The 22,828-nt window shown below is 37.8% G+C and overlaps 2 pseudogenes; both read right to left on the reverse strand.

Moving 5' to 3' along the window:
* Nucleotides 1-18,730, reverse strand: part of LOC102524577 — a 138,182-nt pseudogene extending 119,452 nt beyond the window's left edge.
* Nucleotides 1,605-5,358, reverse strand: LOC116656653 (annotated as a pseudogene).
* Nucleotides 18,731-22,828: the final 4,098 nt, after the last annotated feature.

The raw sequence follows: 22,828 nt of genomic DNA on the forward strand, positions 1-22,828 counted from the left end.
TCCCCCCAGCAGTGTAGGAGGGTTCCCCTTTCTCCACAGCCTCTCCAGCATTTGTCATTTGTGCATTTTTGAATGATGGCCATTCTCACTGGTGTGAGGTGACACCTCATTGTCTTTAGGTCTTATAGAAACCTATTCGCTCTTAGTAGTCCTAAGAATCCTCAGAAGGAAAATGTGAGCAACCAGTGAAAGTGATTTCTTGGCAATAGATCCTGAAAATGTCTTTTACTGATTGACTCACATCAAAATATTACTAGATTTTTACTGTTGACAATAAATATTGGGTATTTCTTTCATACATGCACACACACACACACACACACACGACACCCACTTCACATGCTCACAAAGCAAAACCAAAAGACATTTTTAATATTTTTAATATTTTAAAACTTCTAATCATCACCTCAACATGCAAATTATAGCCTGACGGATCAAGCAGTTTTTAAAAGCACCTTATAAAGAGCAGATTAAGAGATGTCCATGTCTTACTGCCTTTCTTTATCAACTATTATCTACAACTACTAAGGAGTTTATTTCTACAGGAATCTATTTGTTATGACAAATTCAGCTTTCTACTGTCCCACCTTTTAAAATAAAAATATGCACAGACATTGGAATACTAAAGGGGCTGGCAAATATTTTTTCCTACTTTGTACATTTTCCTTTAACTTTATTGAAACAAGCGCCCTGTAGCTTCTGAGTCACTGAGTCCAGGTGGCAGGTTTCAGTGTGCTCATTTGTAGCAAAGAGTCTCCGCTTGGGCAAGTGTAGCTTTTGTTTGTTTTATTTCCTGAATGAAGAGCAAAAAGGGCAATTTCTCTGCTTTGCCACAAACTGCCTTTGTTCCTTTGGCCCCTCATTCTCTCCTCCTTTCTCTGGCCTGACAACACTAGCAATGAGCCAGTCCTGGCAAAAAACCCTGCTTACTCACAATTAGAAAGAGGTTTTACATGTGTGCTCTCTCTGACTGCTGTCGTTGTAAAGTCACTAGACACATCCAAACTTGCCTCTCAACCATTGCTTACGTAATGAAACTATTTCAGGGGATGACCTACCCTCCCTTAACAGAGTCAAGGAGTGAAACTTCTGTTTCTACCAAGAAAGAAAGTAAGGTGACCTGAAAGAAAGAAAAGAAAAACAAGGCAGAATCACCTGCTAGTACTAATTGCAATCCCAAACAGACTTTTTTCTGTTAGAAGAAAAAGCATATTTCTTAGCATTTTGAAAATCAATAAAAATATTACTCTTTATTAAAATTTGTTAGGACTTTTTTTCTTCACATGGAAGGTGGTCTCTTGAAAGGATTTATTTGATATATCAAAGACTACAGGATCACTTCCAAATATACTGAAAATAATTCAAATGTCACTGCTGTGTACAGGATTTGAAAAACTCACATCCTCAAGGTGTTCTAGGACAGGTTCATTAATTGGGTCTCACCTTAGAACTTATTAAATGTTAAATTCAGTGTCGCCCAAAATAAAAATGAAATAACCCAAAGCTTATAGCAGAAATCACAAACAACTGGCACAACTGGAAATGTGACCTCTGTTCTTGGGGTAAACTGAACAACAGAAACCTCTTGTGGGTTTCCTGATAACTCACTGTGATAGTACATCATCGTGGGAACCTGTATCTCCGGGATTTCCACAGTCTTTGTCATGACTTTCACCTTCTTCATCTTTTTCAGAAGGACTTCCACTCTCCTTTTTCTCCACGGGATTATTCGGTGTTTTTCTGGCTGAGGCTCCGAACTGTCGGTACCACCGTCTCTCTCTGTGTTTCCTGGCCCGGCAGCCTCACTGCCCGGCTCTGCGCTCGGCCCATCTGTCTCTTCTCCTGGCTCTCCAGGTCTCCCCTTTTTTTCTTCAGCTGTTTTGCTACTTACATGCACCACGAGGAGGAGGAATTTTTGGAGTCCTTGGATATTTTATGCAGAGACGTTTGACTGCTATGACCAGAGGTGGTGGGGCCAGGCATTTTCTGAGCTTTGCTCACCTCTGACTGTCTTTCCTAGGTCGTCCCCAGATAAAATTCTCTGAAGGCATGTAATGTTTCTGGGCGAACCAGAGGAGCTTTCTCATCTCTCTTCTGTCTCGAATGGTATAAACAAAATACTCCAGGGCGCTCTTTTAATATGGGGGATGGTATTTTCCACCAGCGCCTCCTGGAGAATAAATTTTACAAGGGGAGATTTAAAACTTTCACATCCAAGCTCGCCCAAGCTTTTCGGAATACGAGTGATTCTTAAATAGTTGTGCTGGGACTCATTCAGATGCTAAAACCTTTCTTGCCAGTTAACAGCCCGAGCAACATTTCCAGTTTTATCGGTCCGTTTTATTCCAAAAAACTCTAACATCATTTTATAAGCCAGTAGGAATCTTCGAATTGCTTCTTCTACTTTTTTGAATTCCTCAATTTCATACATAGTTCTGCGTAAAAGTTCAAGCCTTGTTCTCTCAGGGGGAAGAGCCATGGGATTAAGTGTGGTTGTGCTCCAGAGTCTCATAATCCCCTTTCCACTTGTTGAGGCTTAAAGGGAAATTTATTCTTATAAAAACGAAGATTGCTTAAGTCATTCTGATACCGGGTATCTTTGAAGTTCTGTGGGTACTGGTGTCGGTATTTGTACAAATACCTCGCAGCATAAAAACTTCTCTTTGGTTTGGCAGTTGCTTCAGTGGAATCACCACCCCGCTCGGCGCCCGCAGCCTGGGCGTCCGGGTCCGGCGCGGGGCTGGCGCGGGGCCGCCCGCCGGCTCGCTCCGGAGGCTGCGCGGGCTGCTCCGGCTCGCGCTCCGGGGCCTCGTCGCCGCCTGGCCCCGGCTCTGCGGGCTGGGGCTCTGAGTCGGTCTGCCAGGAGGAGTCGCAGTCCTCCACGGTGGTGGGCTCGCGGAAGCTGACCCCGCCAAGCAGGGTGCACAGCGGAGAGGCGGGGCGGGCTGCGGCGGCGCTGGGGCCCGGGCCTGGCCGCGGCCGGGGCGCGAGGAGGCACCTTGGCGCGCCCGGGCCACACTCTAGGGATCATTGTTCTTAACATTTAAAATTATCAGAACAAAAGAGGCCTAAAAATCAACTGACTTACATGACCAGTTAACTTCCTTTGAAGAACAACATAAAAATTATCTACAAGGAAGGACACTATGTTACTTCCGATTTTAGATAAAAAGGAAACTGAGAGGAAGTTGGAAAATGGTTAAAACTAAAAATTCAGAATCAGCGCGCTAAACTATATAAAAAGAAATGTGTGTTTTTGTCATGGTATTGTAATGAGGCCATCCAATATTGTTAATATCTTGCTTTAAAAAAACTTAAAAAAAAAAACAAAAAGCTTGGATGGAACTTATATTTGCTTCTCCCAAGGAGAATTAAATCTTAGGATTAAAATTTTCAGTATATTTTTTTATCAAAATGGGATGGTTTTGATTTTTCACAATTTGAACATAAACTTTCACCTTTGCACCTTCCTGTACTGATTTAGTCCAGCATGTCCACAGAGTTGTAAATTTTAAAGCACTATAAACAAATCCTTTCACATTTCATAAAACAAATCTGAGTGAAGTGTATAAAAAATGTAGTATTTCTTATTATAACTTAAACTTTTTCAGGTCCGTTTGATTCTCTCTAGGGTGATTTCACTGAATGAAGAATTCATAACAAAAATCATCTTCCCTCAAAGGCCATTCAGCCCCTAGGACAACGCATAGGCTGCTAGGTCGCTGCCTCCTATAAGGTATGCTCCAGTTCAACCATTCCCATAGCAGGTTATTATTTTTTTTTTTATTATATACCTTCATATTAAAAACCCTAAGTGAAACAGTTCAGTTTTTAGTTGCTTCTATTTAATAGAAAACATGTTTTTATTCATTTATTTGAATCTTTAATGAATAGCATAAAATTTGACTTAACTGTTCCTGAATTAATGTATTTCTTCCTTTTTCCTCTCTTTTTGGGATTTATCACCTTAAAAAGTAGATAAAACAATTATAATAGCAGGTTTTATACTGAAACATTTTAAAAATGTGTAGTCCAGCCTGGTGCCTTCACTTCTTATGTATTCATTCACTTACAAATACCTTTAATATGACTCCTAAATAGTCAATAAACCAAAACTTCTCTGCAAAAATTGGAAACAACCTAAATGTCCATTGACAGATGACTGGATAAAGCAGCAGTGTTATATTTATACAATGGAATACTACTCAGCCATAAAAAATAGTAAAATAATGTCATTTGCAGCAGCATGGATGGATCTGGAGATTGTCATTCTAAGTGAAGATAGAAAGAGAAAGAAAAATGCCATATTATATCACTCATATGTGGAATCTAAGAAAAAGACAAATGAACTTATTTACAAAACAGAAACAGACTCACAGACATTGAAAACAAACTTACGGTTACCACGGGGGGAAGGGGGTAGGAAGGGATAAATTGGGAGTTCAAGATTTGCAGATACTAATCACTATATATAAAATAGATAAACAGTAAGTTTATGCTGTATAGAACAGGGAATTCTATTCAATATCTTATAGTTACTTACGATGAAAAAGAATATAAAAATGAATATATTGCATGTATTTATATGACTGAAACATTGTACTGTACACCAGTAATTGACACAATATTATAAACTGACTATACTTCAATTGAAAAAAAGAAAAAAGTTACTAGTGATAATCTTCTTTTTAAAAAGTCTCTTTTCAGTAATATTCTTCTCAATCACTTTATGCATTGATTACTCTACCATATACATCTTCTTAATGTGAGAAAGACTTTTAATAGCCAAGGTCCCATATAATAGTGATTGCTTTGTAGAAAAATTATAGTTTTTCTAATAAATAAAGTATGCCCAAGACACAACAGTTTTCATTAGATTAAATACACTAACAGAGCAAATCACCCAAATATGTGAATATTTAAGGCCTCTACTTATTGCTTTATGATGGCAGTAATTTCCATTAGACACGTAATAATGTGTAAAAGTTTGGAGTCCTTCCAGGGACTAGTGGGAGCCACACTAGTCCACAAACCTAGTAATATGCAGATAGACTGAGGACCCAATTGTGCACTCTGAAAAGGAATCTTGGCCCAGGACCACTCTACCAAAGAAGGTACTGGAGCCAGTCTCATCCACGCAGCAACCAGACCTAATCCACACTCACCTGAGCCCCTAGCATCAAGCACACCTACTGTAGACCCCACTGTAGTCCTAGCAACAGCCTCAAAACTAGCTCCAAACCAGCACAATTAAAAGTTTGGAGGTAGTCCTGTCATCCCAGGAGCTACCAAGAGAAGGTCTTTACCTGCCAAACCAGTCTGTAAAGCAGCAGGAGGCTTTGAAAAGATCAGGCACATTGCTGGAGAGCCAGAAGGCCAGGTGCTTGTGCAGGACTGTGTGCACGGCCAGGGAAGACCTTGAGGAAGCCCTTCATCATTCATCTGTGGCTGACTCTGAGTCTTTGTTTAAACAGCAAGGGAAAGCCAGGGTAGAATTTTACACTTGGAGCATATAAGAAGTGTACCAATGTACACAAACCTCTGTCAGTCATGTGTTGACCACTAGCTAACCAAGCACAGACTGCAAAGACCCACACAGCAAAGAAAACAGACTTTCCAGAATTACTCCAGGAAAGCCATAAGTCAACAGCAACAACAAACCCCGGAAAAGCAGGGAATCTGGTCTCCCATGTTACCATATTTTTAAAAATTTCCAGCATTCAAGAACCACCAAAAATACACAGCATGCATGAAAACAGGAAAGCATGGCCTATTCACAGGGGGGGAAACTGTCCTTGGGAACTTGTAGACATGGGATTTATTTAATAAATTCTTTAAATCAGCTATTATAATTATGTTTAAAGAAATAAGAAAGCTAGGTATAAAGAAATAAGGCATGAAACAATGTCTTACCAAATAGAAAAATCAAGTAAGTAGATCAAAATTTTTAAAAAGAACCAAATAGAAATTACCAACTTAAAAAGCACAGTAACAAATGAAAAATTTGCTAGAGGGGTTTAATAGAACATTTGAGCTGGAAGAAGAAAAAATCAGTGATCTTGAAGATTGATCAATTAAGATTTTCTAGTTTAAGAGAGAAAAAGAAAAAGAAAGGGAAAAAAATGAACAAAGCCTAAGAGACCTGTGGCACATAATCCAGCATTACAACATATGAATACCGAGAGCACCAAAAGGAGATGGGAGAGAGAAAGAGGCAGAAAGAATATTTGAAGAAATAATGGCTGACAATTTCCAAGCCTGCCTCAACAAAACTGAATCCCTTACATGTGTGCAGAAAATGATGTTTCTAATGTACTGGACCAAGAGCTAGCTGTCCACTGAAATTCTACAACTACTTACACATAATCGTAATGGTCTCCCAGATTTTCTTCAGAATGATCTCTTCTATTGAGAATATGAATAATAAGAACACATTTATATTTGAAGTCATGGCATAAATATCCAGGCAGGTATTTAATAAGGAATAATTGTTACTAAGTTTCCTTGTCATCTCATCAGATGTGATACTGATCCCCTCATTAAGCAAGCGTTGTTGGATAAGAGAGATCCATAGACAAGAAAACATTATAAGAGCTAAGGAAACTCAAAGTAATTGATCTCTAGAGGGTTATGTGGTGACTTAGCAGTAAATGAGTTCTAAGTACAAGGAAGACTAGTATGCATGTCTTATTCCTCCTCAGCCTTGAGAATGTGGAGAGAAAACCAGCATCTATATGAGCACAACCTGTCATGTTACTTTCAGTATCTGTTCCGAGCTTTAATATTCTGCCCTGGAAAGACTCAGAAAAACTGATCCATTGTTCTTTAACTTTGTCTTTGCCTGGGAAGCTTTCTTGGGATGAGTTTGCCCACCTCCCGCCCCCAATAATATCTCATACTCCACTAAGTATACTCTTACATACAGCACCTATTGAGATACTTTAAAGATATTTTGTGCATTTGTCTCTCCCATTAGACAGTGAAATTATCATTCACCTCTGTGTCTCCGGAGCCTAATACAATGTATGGAGTATAGAAGTCATGTTATAAATGTTTTACTTATAAACTAATAAATAAATAAATAAATGCATGGATTACAACTGCTTTAGCCTAGTGAGAAGGTGATTGATAGAAGGAGATTCCTCCACTCTTAAAAGAGGTCAATTTTGGTGTTAGTGTCATCTGGCAGGAAAAAATTATCTTATCTTTATTGATTAAATACTGAGATATTCTCCTTGACTATCGATGTGCATCAAATTTAAAAATCACAGACAATGTACAGATAATACAGCTCAAGGATTAACAGTGCTAAAACATACCATATGCTTAATATGTACCTGGTAGTTAACTGGCAAAGGCAGGTTTAAGGCAGAAATAACTGCTGTGTTTGCTTTAATAACTTGGGTTTCTCTAGTGACTGACTTATACTTTCTCATTCCCTTCAGTCTTCATCTAAACGACAGTTAAGATGCTCAAACACACTAAGCAGAAAGAGCTTGTTACATAATACCATGCTGCCACACCTAAAATGCATACATTTCTCTTTTCATTAAAAAGGGATTGATTGAGGAGGAGGTTGGTAGGAAGGCAAAACATAAAGGTTAAAGCTCAAGAAAAACAAATTTGCATCCACATGGAATATTTTTAAAATAAAATGTTTCATAAGCAAGAATTTTTAAATCACTCCAAATAGATTCAAAAGACCATGTGACTTCAAGAGAAATACTATCATTTAACCTCAAAAAACAATCTGTTCAATAAGTTTAAGATTCTTACATATACTAACAGTTAACTTTTGGCAATTATCCTTTACAAAAATCTATACTTTAAAAGCATAAATTTACTTATTTCAGAGGAAAATAATAAAATTCCTCTTATCCCATATCTGTTGAATGGTGATAGCCCTCTAGAAAGTTCCCTATAGCTTGTTGTAAATTTTCCAATGAAATCATGAATAAAATTATGGGGGAATAATAGATACAGAGTATTAGCTTTCATATACTTGTTAATTACATTTAAAAACTTTTTAGAAATGTAGTTTAATCATGAAAAAATTTTTGATATTATTAAAAACATAGTAACATAATTTAAGAGGATGACACATAATTTCATTGTTCTTTAATCCAAAATTATGTATATCCAAAACCACATTCTGTTAATATTCAAATAATATTGTTATCCCACAAATGTTAATATTTCAAATAAGTGTATATATTTTAATAACTCATATCTCAAATGTATTTTATCATCTATGCTTTCCAAATTATTATTAATTAGGATAAAAGTTTGACACTCCAAAATTAATTATTATCCATATCGATAATCACAAATATAATATACAAAATCTTCTAATTTTCCTATACCAGGATATAATAGGACACTATTTTTAAAAGAGTACAGCACGTTCCCATGGATGATGGTCACCAAGCCTTATAATAATCATTTAAAAGTACATTGCTAATAACAAACATGGTTATTCTGAATTTCTTCACCTTAAAGCAATCATCACTGTCTTCTCAGAAAGCAGAACTTCTCAATTTAGGTGGGGAAGGGTAAGGATTGAGAGTACATGTTTAGTTGTCACTATGAAATCCTCGTCATTGTGATTACTGAGGCTGACTCATGCAACTGTAAAGCACACGGTATGCACTCAGCAGTTTAGAGGGACCTGTAGTCTATTACTCTGCACTAATTCAATGGCCAACACTAGGCTGAACACACATTGCTGAGAAATAAAAATAAAATGCTGGTATTTGGTGCAATGGTGAAATGTGATGTATCAGGGGAGGAAGATAAAGCTTGTAGGAACTGAAGTATTATAACCAACATAGGGAATGTCACTGCTGCTATTTGCATCATAGAATTTCAGTTTGGCCCATTTGCTTTGCAAGTGTGAGGTGTTCATTACAATAAAAATGGATATTTTCCCCAGACTCCAGGTGGGTTTATGCTTAACTGTGAGTCCCTAAAATCCACACACCTTCCATAGACCTGGTGACCAGTAACGAGCAATGAACTGTGGCTTGCAATCAAACTACTGATGTCCAAAGTTGGGATTTCAAAGAAAAAACTGGCTGCCATCAATTTTAGTAGAGTTTTTGCAATAATTTTTTTTAATTAAGATAAAACTCCTTTAGGTTTTCAGCCTCCCAGTTCTCCCTTAGCTTAAAGACCTTGCGCATATATGACAGTATCACCTTGACCTCTTTGAGATTTAACTTTCAGAAGCAGATCTACACACATGAAAATGGGAGAAGTAAAGAGGGGGGAACACTGTGATAAATATATTTGTATTTGTGAATCCAACCCCAGTACTCACTCACTCAAGTTACACAGGGAAAATTACAAAACAATACTTTAGCACTACTTATTTTTTTTTTATAAATAAAACAATTCTCTTTGATCTTAAGAAGTAATAGCTTATAACCATGGTATCTTTCACAGAAATCTTAAGAACTGTGAGTTATGGAGATTCTATTTAGAATCTGTCCTGCACTGCTATATAGGTTTCAGATATCATAACAGTCACTGAGAAAACGTTCTATGAAAGCACTTCAAACACAACTTCGATGTTGATGAGTGTGGACACGCCTTGTGTAACCAGAGCTCACCAAACTAGTGGTGGGGACCTAATGTAGAAGCCTTGGGAAATGACTGGATCATTTAAGCCCTCGTGGCAGTTTTCTAACTGTGTAAATCCTACCCCTGTTGGTTAATTTAAAAAAAATTTAAATTCAATGTTTAGCTCTTATTTTTAACACTAAATTCCTGCCACCCAATACTAATTAAAAACGTGGTCTAGAGAAGTAATACTTACTGGTTTCAATTACACAACTGAGTAATTGCTCAATTACTCAATCACATCTCAAGAACATGTGATACATCCATCTGGATAAAGCCTGCCCAGTGGAGTGACAAATCTGGATCTAAGTGCAATGGTCAGGTTTACTAAACTGCAAACTAACGTGCCCATGCTGAAGTCATGGTGGAACTTTCTAAGAAGCCGTTCTTGGATAGTTAGTTCTGTTTTGTTCCTGTTGAGTTTGTTGCTCTGCAGAGTTGAGTGGTAACAGCGGCATACAATTCTCTCCGGTTTCCATGCTAGGAACCTGTGCTGCTCATCTGTATTTCCTATTCTGAAAAGACCCTGTTTATCATGAAATGGAGATTTTTCCCTTCTGAGGCTGGTTGTTAGTGAGCTTAAGCCAAGCCTGTGACCCATCTCCGGCAGGATATGTCTTCATGATGTGTTGTCCTCTGCAGACTTTTAGGATATCTTCCTCTTATTTCCCCTTTGCTTCAATTTCCTAGCACAGCTTAGTTCACTATGCCTTGTTATATGCTTTCCTATAGGCTCCCTTGGATCCTTTTCAGGATAGGACAAAACATAAATAAGGAAAAGAATGAAATACTTGCCCCCCTTCTGAATCTTGTTCAAGATGATTATTTTGAATAAAACAGTTTGCATATTATACAAATGCAATGCTATCCTTGTGTGGTAGGGGAGAAAGTGTATTGAGTCATAAATTACATTGTAGGCTCCAAGGCAACATTTTTGGGAGATAAAGAAAACACATCATTGTATGTATTCTGATCCAGAGAAATGAATCAAGAAGTGAGCATGTGTCTAAAAAATAGTAACAATAATAATGACATAAATGAACTACTTATTATTCATAACTAAGGTGGCTGATTTCTTGAATATGTGTAAGCACATTTGACTGTGCTTTATGATTGGATTACTGCACTATGTTGATTCTTATTTTGCAGTTGGCTTTATTCCTTTGATAACTAAGTTTAAAAAGCTAAAGCTCTACTCTGTTCTTAGAAACAATAATCAGTACATATGTGTAAACTAAAAACTGTGCAGTATACTGTACATAAGTACTTACACGCAACATAATGTGTATGTGCAGTCAAACTGTAAGAATTCTACCTAATAAAACTGAAAAAGGAAAAAAATTAGTAGAAAGCTTAAAAAAAAAATGAAGATTTGTCAAAAGATCATAAACACAAGGCAGTAAGTGGCAATAGCAATAAAATAGCCAAAGCTAGATATACATTGCTTTGTCTCAAGAATACATCTCAAGAATTTGGGTGGACAAGTGAATAAATTCTCAGGTCAGTTTTGTTACAGATCCCTTGAAATGCACGGACATTTTTGTAGTTTCTTTTGTAACCTGCTCTTCTTCAAATAATATATATTAAATTATAGACAAGAACTTGAAAGTATTGAAGGTGGTTTTCACTGATTTATTTTTATAATTATCTTTTTTCTCTATCATTAACTATTACTGGATTCTACTAAGATTAAAAGAAAATTAATCCACTTTACCATTTTTAATCTGCTCACAATTGTCGGTACTATAATACTGAAACAATTCTCACTATACAGAGAAATATGATGGAAACTACCTTGATAATAAATCACAACCGACAATTTCCTTGTGAATCAATGATACTGCTTTAGTATTTCATGTTAGTTAAATTGTAACTAAAATAATTTATTCTATGTTATAAGTGTCAATCTCCTTGACTGCATTTACAAAATAAAGTTTATTCTAGGATGGTTGATCTGATTTGTGTCTGTTTACATCTCTATTTTTTTCCAAAAATGTTTAAATAATTGATATATGCTATTTAAAATCAGAAGAAACAAACAGATATTGAGAACAAATTTATTAATATTATAGATAGTAATTTGGGTCTAAAATGCCTTGTTTGAGTAAAGTGACTTTTTGAATAAAATCTGAATATTATAATCATTTCTATCCTCTATTAATAGTGGAAAATGGGTATTATGTATATTCACATTTATATCTGAAACCTGCAGAATAGCCCCTACTTGACAATCATGTCCATCCTCCCCTACTTTTGACATCTTTCCCTACATCTCTTCTCTTTCACTCTACTGTTTAGCTATTTTCTCCTCTGAGAAGTCTTTCCTGCTGTATGCCCTTCCGTTTAGCTTTCAAAATAACCCAACTGTATCATCATACTTCCTATATTGTATAATAGTTGTTGTTTATAAATCTCCCACCTTAGCTTTTATAATGTAGTTGAAGGCGAGGAAAATGGTCAATTCATTTCAGTATTCTCAGCAGCTACTCCGGTGCCTGGGAACCAATGGGCATTACTGAATGGTTAACATCCTAGTCATGCTGTGATTTTACCTTGCCAGTAATGTTAACAATTTTGCCTTGTATGGATTATATTTAGGCCAAAGGAATGGAACAAGTGCCAAATATATTAGCCATTGCTACTCTGTTTCCTTGAAACAATTCTAAGTGTAATGCCAACAGCTGCTATTTTCCCACAGACATGCACCCACATAATTACACCAAAGACACAGAGAAAAGAGACAGAGACTTTTGCTTTTTCTCGGCATTTCCAATGATTTTCCTAAAGGCCACCCTGCCTTGGGCACAATAGATGATGCTTATTTTCCTTGCAGTCATTACACTAATTTTGCACCTGTGTAGAAATGACAACTATATACTGAGTCCATCTCATCACGTTCTCTATCATCACACTGTCTTAATTAAGTAAGCCAATTTGAGGTCCTTATGTCTTCACCTAAAGATTGGAGGCAATGCCTATTTACTGTTTTGAAAATAAACCCAGATAAATCATTTGAATTCTTTCTGTGAAAGGTGTTTAATTCCTTATAAAAGACATGACTAAAATACATTTTTTTCTGATTATTAAGAACATGACTCTAGACACCTATCTATGTAGTTTTAAAGAAGCTTTAAGCAAAATAACCTGTGAAGATGTGATAGGCTTATGAATTGATATTTTGGAGTTACACACACATCTGTGGCTCGCACCAGTCTGGTGTAAGAATGCTTAATTCATTAGGCATACCAGTCGTGTGGAGTATACCAGAGTGTTGTATGTTTCCAGTGTGCATTAAAGGATGTATCAAATGATGATCTGTGAACAAAACTGTACATTAAAGATAATGTCTCTAATTGGGATGCTGAAAAGATATCAGCACAAAAATTGGCATGATTTATCCTATGGGAACAAGAGCCCCAGATATTGTCTCCTCCATCTGTATTTCAACCTAATGATTTCCACATTCCTCTGTCTTGTCTAATGCATTTCAGTCCTAGCAAGCAGGGTAAGATTTTGAAAATAGCAGAAACTGAGCAGTCACAGAAATGATAAATGCTTTTAATTGAAATGTAGTTATGGTGACCTTAATTCAATGGATAGGCTGCGGACAGTTTTACTTTTTAAACTTGTATTTGTAGAAGAACAGCAGTGTTTCTCCAGATGTGACTGGGACCAAGCCATCATTCCATAATCCAAGTAAAATATACTAAGTACTTGTGACCTCCCATGATCGCCACAGGTAAGTCCAGAAAACAACATACCAGCTGTCCCTGATTTTGCTTTTTTTCCCTGCTTTTCTTCTAGTCAAACTTCTTGACTTGGACACAACTTTTCAGCACCTAGGAATGTTTTCACTAATGAGATTACACCAGCCTTCACTGATTCTTGAAGAAAGTAGCTGTTACTTTTAAATTTCAACAAATCAAGTCTTTTTTTCCTTGTAACTTCCTCAAATCCTGACAGAGAACTTAGTTTCCTTTAAAAAGTCCAGAAATGTGACTTTCAAATATTCCTAGATTATGAGTTGGTCTGTATTTAAATCTACAGAACTATCGTGATTCTTAAATAAGTGCCCCAGTAAACACAGATTATAAGCACATTCTGACAAAAGTATTTTTTCTTCATTAAGTTTTAATTTATGTTTTTACTGGTAGAAATTATTATATGTATCATATATATATAAATGTATTTAATTAGAAGTGATCATTTATCTCCAGTTTTGTTGAAATTTTCAAAAGGTTCACAGTTTCTTTGCTCCCTCTGTAGATTACAACACTTCTGAGTCTCCAAGAAGCAGACAGACAGAATCACTCTTAAATATGAACTCAGCAGGTGAAGCAGGCTCCTTTGATCAGTCTTACTTATACCTGCTCCTTGATCCGTTTCTAATATAGACAGAATTTTTAAAGGATATAAATACCATATATATTAAGTCTTATTTTCCTTTTGGGTGTAAATATATATAAAGTTCTATATAATAATCCATAACATTATACCTACATAATCATACATTTCAATACATTTGTATTTCACCTATTATTACTTAATACTTTATTAACTTAATTTTCACTTATTTTTTAATCTACACAAAGACTGACAAACCACATTTTCTAAGATAAAGACAATCTTTTTAATGTGGTTAAGATATAGCAAATGATATATACTACAATAAAGGAAATATTCTAGGTGATGATTTATCATATTTAAGCCAAAACTGTATGCCTAAACAGCTATTCCAATTTAAAAACTACATGGTATACACACATTTTAAGTGTATTTATAATGTTAAATTATTTAAATTGCATGTGTATCTATTAGACATAATATAAATTTTAACTATACATAAAGTCTAACTTTTTAAATATAATTACCAACTAAAGTTAATTTCTTTTCTATTGCCTATAATAAGCTTAATGCACCAAAATATTGTCAAGCAAAAGCTCATTCAAATTAAAATTTGCCTAATCAAACAAAAAATGTATCATATCTAAAGCCAAAAGTTCTTAATACAAAATAACTTTCATCTAGCAATAGTTTCACAAATGCAATTCAATCCATTATAAGGTAGGATGGAGTTTCTTTAGCTATACAGAACCTTTGGGTATTTTTCTAGGATTATATGAATTAGAAAGTTAACTGTAATAGTGTCTAAAGTTACAATCTCCAATTTCTGGATTTTTAAACATTTATGTTTATTCATACCACATACTTTCCTCTGTAATTTCAAAGTGATTGAATTCTAATTTTTAGCTTGAACACTGATCTCTAGAAATGAAGGTTTGTGTGATTCAGTATCCTGTTTCTAAAATTTAAATCGCCAATGAGTTTTATTATTTTCAGACTAATAAGAATTAATAAGAATAATCAGTATTACTATAATAAAGCAAAACAAAAGAAGAAACAGGCAGCATTAACATAAAATAATAACAAATTTAATATTGGCCAAAGGATCAAAATTAAAAAGAAATGGGATATTAAATCTCTATTCTTTTTTTTTTTTTTTTTTTCAGGGACATGCCAGGTGTTTAATGGGTGCCTGGCGCTGCCTGCCAGGGCTGTCCATCCCCACAACGCTGGGGTTCTGGGCCCCAGCACCCCTCACCCAGACATTTCGCAGACAATCCAGCCACACACCCAGCTAGAGGAACCGGAAGAAACCGGCTGCACCTTCCCCAGGTGAGGGGAGGGCAAAGTTCCATTTTAAAAGAGAAAAGGCCTTGCATAAAAAAAGGTCTCAAGAGAAAATCACCACAAAAGGGGAAAAGAGCCTCCGTAAAACCCACACGTTCTACACTGAAAACAAAGTAATAGGTTAAAATACTGCATTTAAAAAAAACCTTGAGAAAGGGTGCAGACTTCAAGTTGCTTCCATGTCGTGGTCTTCGGGGTCTCCCTCTTGGCCTGCAGCGCTTTGGGGGGCCCGTGCGGCGGAGCGGTGGGTACCGACCCCCACCATTGGGTTGAAGTGCATCAGACTGCCATGTAGCAGACTCTCCCCGAATCCAGCGGCAGCTCTCGGCCAGGAGCCGTTCTCCCCCAGCTCTGGCCAGTGAGGCCCTCAGGGTGGCCGGGGCCGTCCCTCAGCCCATCGGGGGGCACACAGGAGGCCTCGCCGAGGCTTTGTGCCTCCCCTCCCATGTCCCTGCTCCCTGCCTGTTGGCTCGCCTGGGATTTAGCCTCCCTCCCCCGCTCCGAGCACCAGCTGGACCCCGGGAACTGGGGCCTCGCCGTGGCCCAGCGGGGGCAGCGGCGGCTCCCCCCGCGGGCCTGGTCGGAGCCCGGGGGAGGCGGGGGCTGCTCCTCCCCCGCCCGGAGGCGGCGTGGCTGCGGCTGCGGCTGCGGCTGCGCCTGTCCTCCTGGTGCACCGCTCCGGCAGGACCTTGGTGGGCTTCTTGTCCGCCCGCTCCCTGGGCGCGCCGTGGCTCAGCAGCCAGCCCGTGAGGTCCTAGTGTGTCGGGTCGGGGCCCAGCATGAGCTTGGCGCGGCCAGGCTGGCTCTGGCGCCAGAGCAGGCCGACGTCGGCCATGGTCTGGATCTCCATCACGGCCCCCAGCACCGCATGCCCTTGACCAGCAGGCTGACCAGCAGAGCCGCAGCTCGGAGGGAGCCGCCGTCAGCAGGCGCCGCTGCAGCCCCTGCGTGAAGCGCACGTCCTCGGGCGCCGGGCGCTCGGGCTCGCCGGGCAGGGTTGACTCTCGGTAGATCCAGTCCAGGAGGCGCGGCCCCCGCACCAGCTGGATGCCCTCCTCCATGGCGGTCCAGGGCCTGAAGGGCAGCCTGGAGGCCTCGAAGTGCAGGAAGGACTCCCAGTGCTGGCCCCAGGCCAGCAGCGTCCGGCAGCCGCCCCGCAGGGCCTGGCAGCGGTGGTTGAAGACGGCATCGCCGGTCAGGTCGCCCAGCACCACCAGCCCCCCCGGAATTCAGGGACAGCGCCAGGACAGCCCCCTGGTCATACACCCGCAGGAGAGATAAAACAACATCTTAACTTGTCTTGCTTTCTCACAATGATTAAGACTGGAATATAGGGAAGGGGAGGGTATAGCTCAAGTGGCAGAGGGCGTGCTTAGCATGCATGAGGTCCTGGGTGCAACTCCCAGCACCTCCTCTAAAAATAAGTAAGTAAATAAACCTAATTACCTCCCCCCTCCCCTGCCAAAAAAGCAAAAAAGACTGGAACACAGGGACTCAAACACTTCCCTAACCAAGGTCCGTATTTTGATAGGAAAGCACAAAGGAAAAAAAATCTGACAGGAGTAATTCTCATTCTTCTCTCTCTCTCTCTCTCTCTCTCTCTCTCTCTCTCTCTCTCACCAGCACATACATACAATTGCAATTAGTGCATGCCATTTGTATTATAAATATACATATAATTAACTTGAAAACTTAAAATTAACAATCTGGATTATTTGGCTTCTTTAGAAACATTATATAATAAATATTAACTATAAGAGAAATTGTAATACAAAAAAACTAGTTCTTTTTAAGGACCTTATTTGCTAGTCAGAATATAGTTACTGAACCTTAATGCCAAACAGTTACGTTAAATCTGTTTAAATACACACACAGGAAAAATAAAGAGAAATCCGTAAGAATGGCTTATTCACAGATATTCTTTGTGTCAAATTCAGTGCAATGCCAAAGATGTAAATTTTATGTGGTGTTATGCGTAATATTAAAATGTTGCTAATTTTTAGTAACAGTAAATCTTAACGTGAACTATAATATCTGGTTTAAACTATAATGCAGAAATAATTTCAAATACTATGAAATACATACAAAAGGAAGTTGTGCAGTCCACTTCTAATGAAATGGATAACTGAAGCAATTACTCAGATAATACAAATATATAATTACCTGTATATTTTAAATAAAAACTATTTTGAAATCTTTCTTTTTCATCTTCAACTTGCATCTATAGATGCAAATTAGAAATTATGAGACCAAAACTATGCACTCAAGCAGGTTGAAACTACGAATATCATAACTGAACATCAGAGTTTAAATTCGAAAATAGAGTAGAAGTGCTTGATAGAGGAGAGCAGCAAATCAAACTTCAGGATATAAAACACCATTTAGGGAGCTCAGCTCAGTCGCCTGGTTAAAACATTTTTAAATAAATAAATAATACTAAGCTCTCAAATATACTTGAGTCTTTACCAAAGCTAAATCTTCACTGGTTGTGGCAACATTCTGTCTTCATTTTCCTTCATATCAGTGATTGTAAAATTTTCCTTTAATGTGATTTGACTGTAAAGCTGTAAATGCCTAAAATATTATTTTTGTCTTATTTAACTCTCTCAGGTTATGTCTGCTCCAGTGACCATCAAATGCTAAAAGAACTTGTGTTTCAAAGGACAGATTCTGGACTTCTGAATGTCATGATCCATTTTTCCTGTATTAAGATGATGGGAGATAAGAGCGGTGATTAGAAAGGCAGTTGTTGGAGGAATAAAGAGTAGTTTGTTTTGAAAGCTATGAGACTGCTCAATAGTTGTATAAAATGGGCAAGTCTTTTCTACATTGTGAGCCTTAATTTTCATATTCTAAAAAGGGCAAAGAACAATAATATTCCTCATTGGTTTTTTCTATCTATTTGTTTTTAGAATTGAGAGGGAATGTGTACAACTGCTTGGAGTATCAAATTAAATTTGACACTCATAATGAATAATCATGAAGTTGGATTATCAAGCTACTCTATAACAGTAACTTATGTAGTAAAAAACACACCACAGTACCCTTTCTTTCCCATTCATATTGTCTCTCTCTTCTCTATCTCTTTCCGACTAGCCAGTTTCAATGGAATATTAAAATTATTATGAAGTAAATGTATCTGGCAAATTCATGTCTGTTGTGAACTTCTCACTTGCTAAATTTTAATAAACTATTTTCCCAGGACTTGTTTATTGCTAAGCTTAGTTTTATGTGCATTTGAAACACTCACAGGTGACTGACAAACATTACAGAGCTACAGAGGACATGTTGTTAACACTCTATCTCAAAGCGTCTTGGTGTTTGGAATCACAGAGGAAATAGTGGGTGACCATCACGTACCAAAAATCATCCTACTGTACAAAGGACAGGCATCATCACTCACAGAAGGTAACTGCATCACTCACAGCCAGAAGTTTCACTTAACTGGAAGAGACCTTTATGGTCCAGCTCCACAGAAGTTTCTCCCAAAACTCTAATGAAGCAATCACATATACTTGTATTGTTTCAAATAAATTTTTTTAAGTAGAAGAGTCTCCAGTTTATACCTTTAATTTATATTCAAATATCTAATTCCCTAGTCTCATGTTTCCAGTAGCCTAATATGCATCTCCACTGTGATACATAATTTTAAAGAGAGGGATTGAGGATGGGAAAGAGAAAAGGAAGTACAGTGAACGGCAAAATCTTAAGCAACACATTCTTGGAGAGAGAAAGAGAAGCGGGGTAAAGTCTAGGCGGGACTTGGAAATACCTGAATCTGTTAAGAGGAGAGAGCTGAGCCATGTGTAGTAAGAAAGCACAGCAGAATTAGGCTGATGTCATCTGAAATGTTTTCATTCCTCTGGCATGAGGTCACAAGAGGTTTTAGTATTATCTGATTAATCAGGTAATACTAAAGTAGGTTTACATTTGGTGTTTCTTCATCACAACTAAGGAAAAGCTAACAGAATTTTAAATTCACTACTTGGTTCCAAAACCAAGTCCATCATATCCACCTCTATCTCCACCAACTGACAAGTTAGCAACTCCTTATTTCCATCAATGATACATGTTCTTTGTCACTACATTAAGAATCTGAGAACTGTGTTTCTTTTTTGGGGGGGACTTATACTAAAAACCATTTATTATTTATCTTAAATTCAAACTTCTAAAATTGATGTACAGTCAGTTTACAATGTTGGGTCAATTTCTGGTGTACAACACAATGCTTCAGTCATACATGAACATACATATTTTCATGTTCTTTTTCACTATAAACTACAAGATATTGACTATATTTCCCTGTGCTACACAGTATAAAGCTGTTTATCTATTCTATATATACCAGTCAGTATCTGCAAATCTCCAACTCCCAGTTTACCCCTTCCCACCCACCCCTTGCAAGCACAAGTCTGTATTCTATGTCTGTGAGTCTGTTTGAGAACTGTGTTTTACTTCAGTCCTCAACAAAAACTATTCAGCTGCTACAAACTCATAGATTCCACTTAGTTCCTGGCCCTAGTATCTCTAGCCTCGCTTGATGTGGAGAACTGAAAAGCCCACAAACCATGTAGATGATCTTGGGCTAGAAACGTAACCTCAGTACATTTATCAACAAAATCAGGATAGTAAATCATGGATTCTTTGGAGATTCTTGCAAGGATCAAATGAGAAAATGTGTGAAAAAAGCACATACTACAGTGCTCTAAACGTATTCAAAATGTAATTTAGTTGTCTCTCATGGAAGTGTTGTTCTAAACAAAACACTGCATTTACTGGGTTCACAATATCCCTTCTTTTAAAATTCCTCCCCTCCTTTCAGGATGAATCATGTGTTATACTGCGTCCTGAACACACCTAGGATACTTCCACCCGGCTCTAAACTTACCCTTCTCTGAAGCAGTATTATACTATCTCTGCCTAGTATTTTTCTCCTAGGATTGTACCATTCACTCTAAAGGACCATGTTCTTCTTCAATCCATGGGCTAATGGATTTTTTAATACCCCTGCAGTAACTAATATGGTGACCTGTACTTAATAGATGCTCAGAAATATTTGTTTGGCTTAACTGTATTGACCTGTTCCAAACTTCAGAAAAAAATAAGTTTCACAATCCGAGGGTTTTGTTTGTTTGTTTGTTTTAATTTTCCTATTCCAGAGTGAGTTTCTAAAATGATTCTCAACCTAAATCTGCATCAGCATGACCTGGAGAGTATTTTCAAACAACAAACAAATATTTAGACTGCACCCCAAGCTTCTTGAAACAGAATGTGGAGAGGTAATATTTTGAGAAAAGATCTCCAGGGGATTCTCATGTAAGCTTTCAGTTGAGACCACTGCTGTAAATGGTCCACAGTGTGTCTGGCAATAAGAAAATTTCAATACATTTTGATCTTGAGCACAGAACATGATCAAGATTTTCTATTTCATAGAAATGGATATGTCATTTATGGTCGTCACAGAGATATGGAAAGTGTTCTTGAATATAAGCACAAAGAAAAACCTTTTAAATAAGGCTTGAAAATCTTTGCAGATATAGGTGGTAAAAGTACCTGAAGTCATGAATATATAAATCAATGTAGTATTTTATCCAGTAGATTGATGGTCAAAAAGATTACCGTGAATGAGGAAAAGAGGTGAGGCTTTCTTGTCTTTTCTTCCTTGGAAACCTCAACATATTTCTCACACATATTATAATATAAATAAGCTGTATTTTACATTTTTCTTTTTGTTACAAAATTACAAACTGTAAGATAGGTCACAGTATACCATGAAATAACAAAAATAACAAAAACAATGCTGAGTTGCTTCAGAGTTGAATAACTGAATCTATTCTGTATACAACTGTCAGTCTCTCAAAATGCTGTTGAAAACTCTGCTTTCTTTCATCATTCTTTGGCCAAAAGAATCCTTAGAGAAACCATTCTTCAATGTTTTGAATATAACAGAAGCAGGAATTTGTTCACTTTAAGGACAAACACTAAGGATACTTAGAGATCCTAAGATTCATAGGAACTTAAATCAAAATGATCAGCAATAAAATAGGTATTACCTCATGTTTTATGAGGAATAAAGTGCTGGTAAGTTTCCTCTTTCTTGTTGCTCAACTTTAAAACAAGACCTAGAATCCTACATATGGAAATCACAGATTGACTTTAAATATGCTTTAGATGCTTTTGTCTCTTGAACTAGTAAGATGAAAGGACAAAACATATTCATTAAATTAGTGAGAAAAAATTTAATATGTAGTTTCTATAAAGTAGAATTGGAATTTTGGAACAAATGGGTAATCTGGGAGCCAATCTAACTTTTGCCAGCTCATTCACACTTAACTCTAAGCATCTATTCTTGGAATATAAGCATTTCACTTATCTGATCTTCCCAAGATTCTCTGGAGCAACCACAATTCCTGGATTTAATTTAGAAAATACTAGATTCTAACTCAGTAAAAAGACACCACATTTTCCATCGACAGCTAATCAAATTACTATTAGTAATATTTGTAGCTACTGCCAAAGATTTTCTAGATATAATCCTTTGTTATGTATCCTCCATTGTGCATCTGTCTCAGAGGTAAATTCTCTGCTTGTTGACTTAATCACCTCTCAACCCCACAGATAAAGAGGGATGAATTGGATTAGGAATTGAGCTGTCTAGGAATATTGTAGAAGTAGAGTTGGCATGTCAAATTTACTTTTTATAATGTTGCTATTTCTAGACATTTGGTTGCTATCTTAAGAGTTCATGGTAAAATTTTGAGAATACAGAAATGCACAAAAAATTAAAAGGGTAATTAATCACACTATCCATAGATAACCTTGCTGATGGTTAGTGTATATTTTCTGTTTACATATTTTAAGAACATTTTCCAGATACAGTATATAAAGCTGCAGTGTCCAATAAGGGAGACATTAATAAAATGCAGGCATTGATCACTTGAAAATGTGGCTACCAGAAGCTGGAGTAGCCCACCAGCAGACTGGCACCAGCCTTGGGCCCTCTAGGCCTTGCAGGCACTGGCTTCAAACCCACCCTGCCTACTAGTGGGGTCAGGCACAAGCTCCAGCCCCTCTCCATAGGGCCCTGCAGCTGGATGCCCTGGGACTGGGCCTTGCCAGTTAGTGGGCCCAAACTGGCCATGGGCCTTCCAAGGTCCCTCATCCAGTGGACCAGAACCCAGCCCCCACCACCAGCAGCTAGAACAAGCCCTGGGAACTCACAGGCCACAGAGCCTCCAGTATTAGAACCCAACCCCATCCAGCAGCAGGCTACTTACTAGTCATGACACAAGGCAAGGCCTGACAGCCAACCAGGAGAGCAGCCAGCCATGCCTACCAGACTTCCCACAATAGCTGGCACTGATACAACAGGGGGGTCCACACTGCTCGTATAGGGGGCACCCCCAGAGCATAGATCTCTGGTGACCAGAGGGGTGTATGCCCCTGGGCTGCATAGGCTATCTCCAACATAAGCCACCTCTCCAAGACTGAGAAACATAACCAACCTACCTAAACA

This window comes from Camelus ferus, chromosome 30, assembly GCF_009834535.1.
Source record: "Camelus ferus isolate YT-003-E chromosome 30, BCGSAC_Cfer_1.0, whole genome shotgun sequence".
NCBI classification, from domain to species: Eukaryota; Metazoa; Chordata; class Mammalia; order Artiodactyla; family Camelidae; genus Camelus; species Camelus ferus.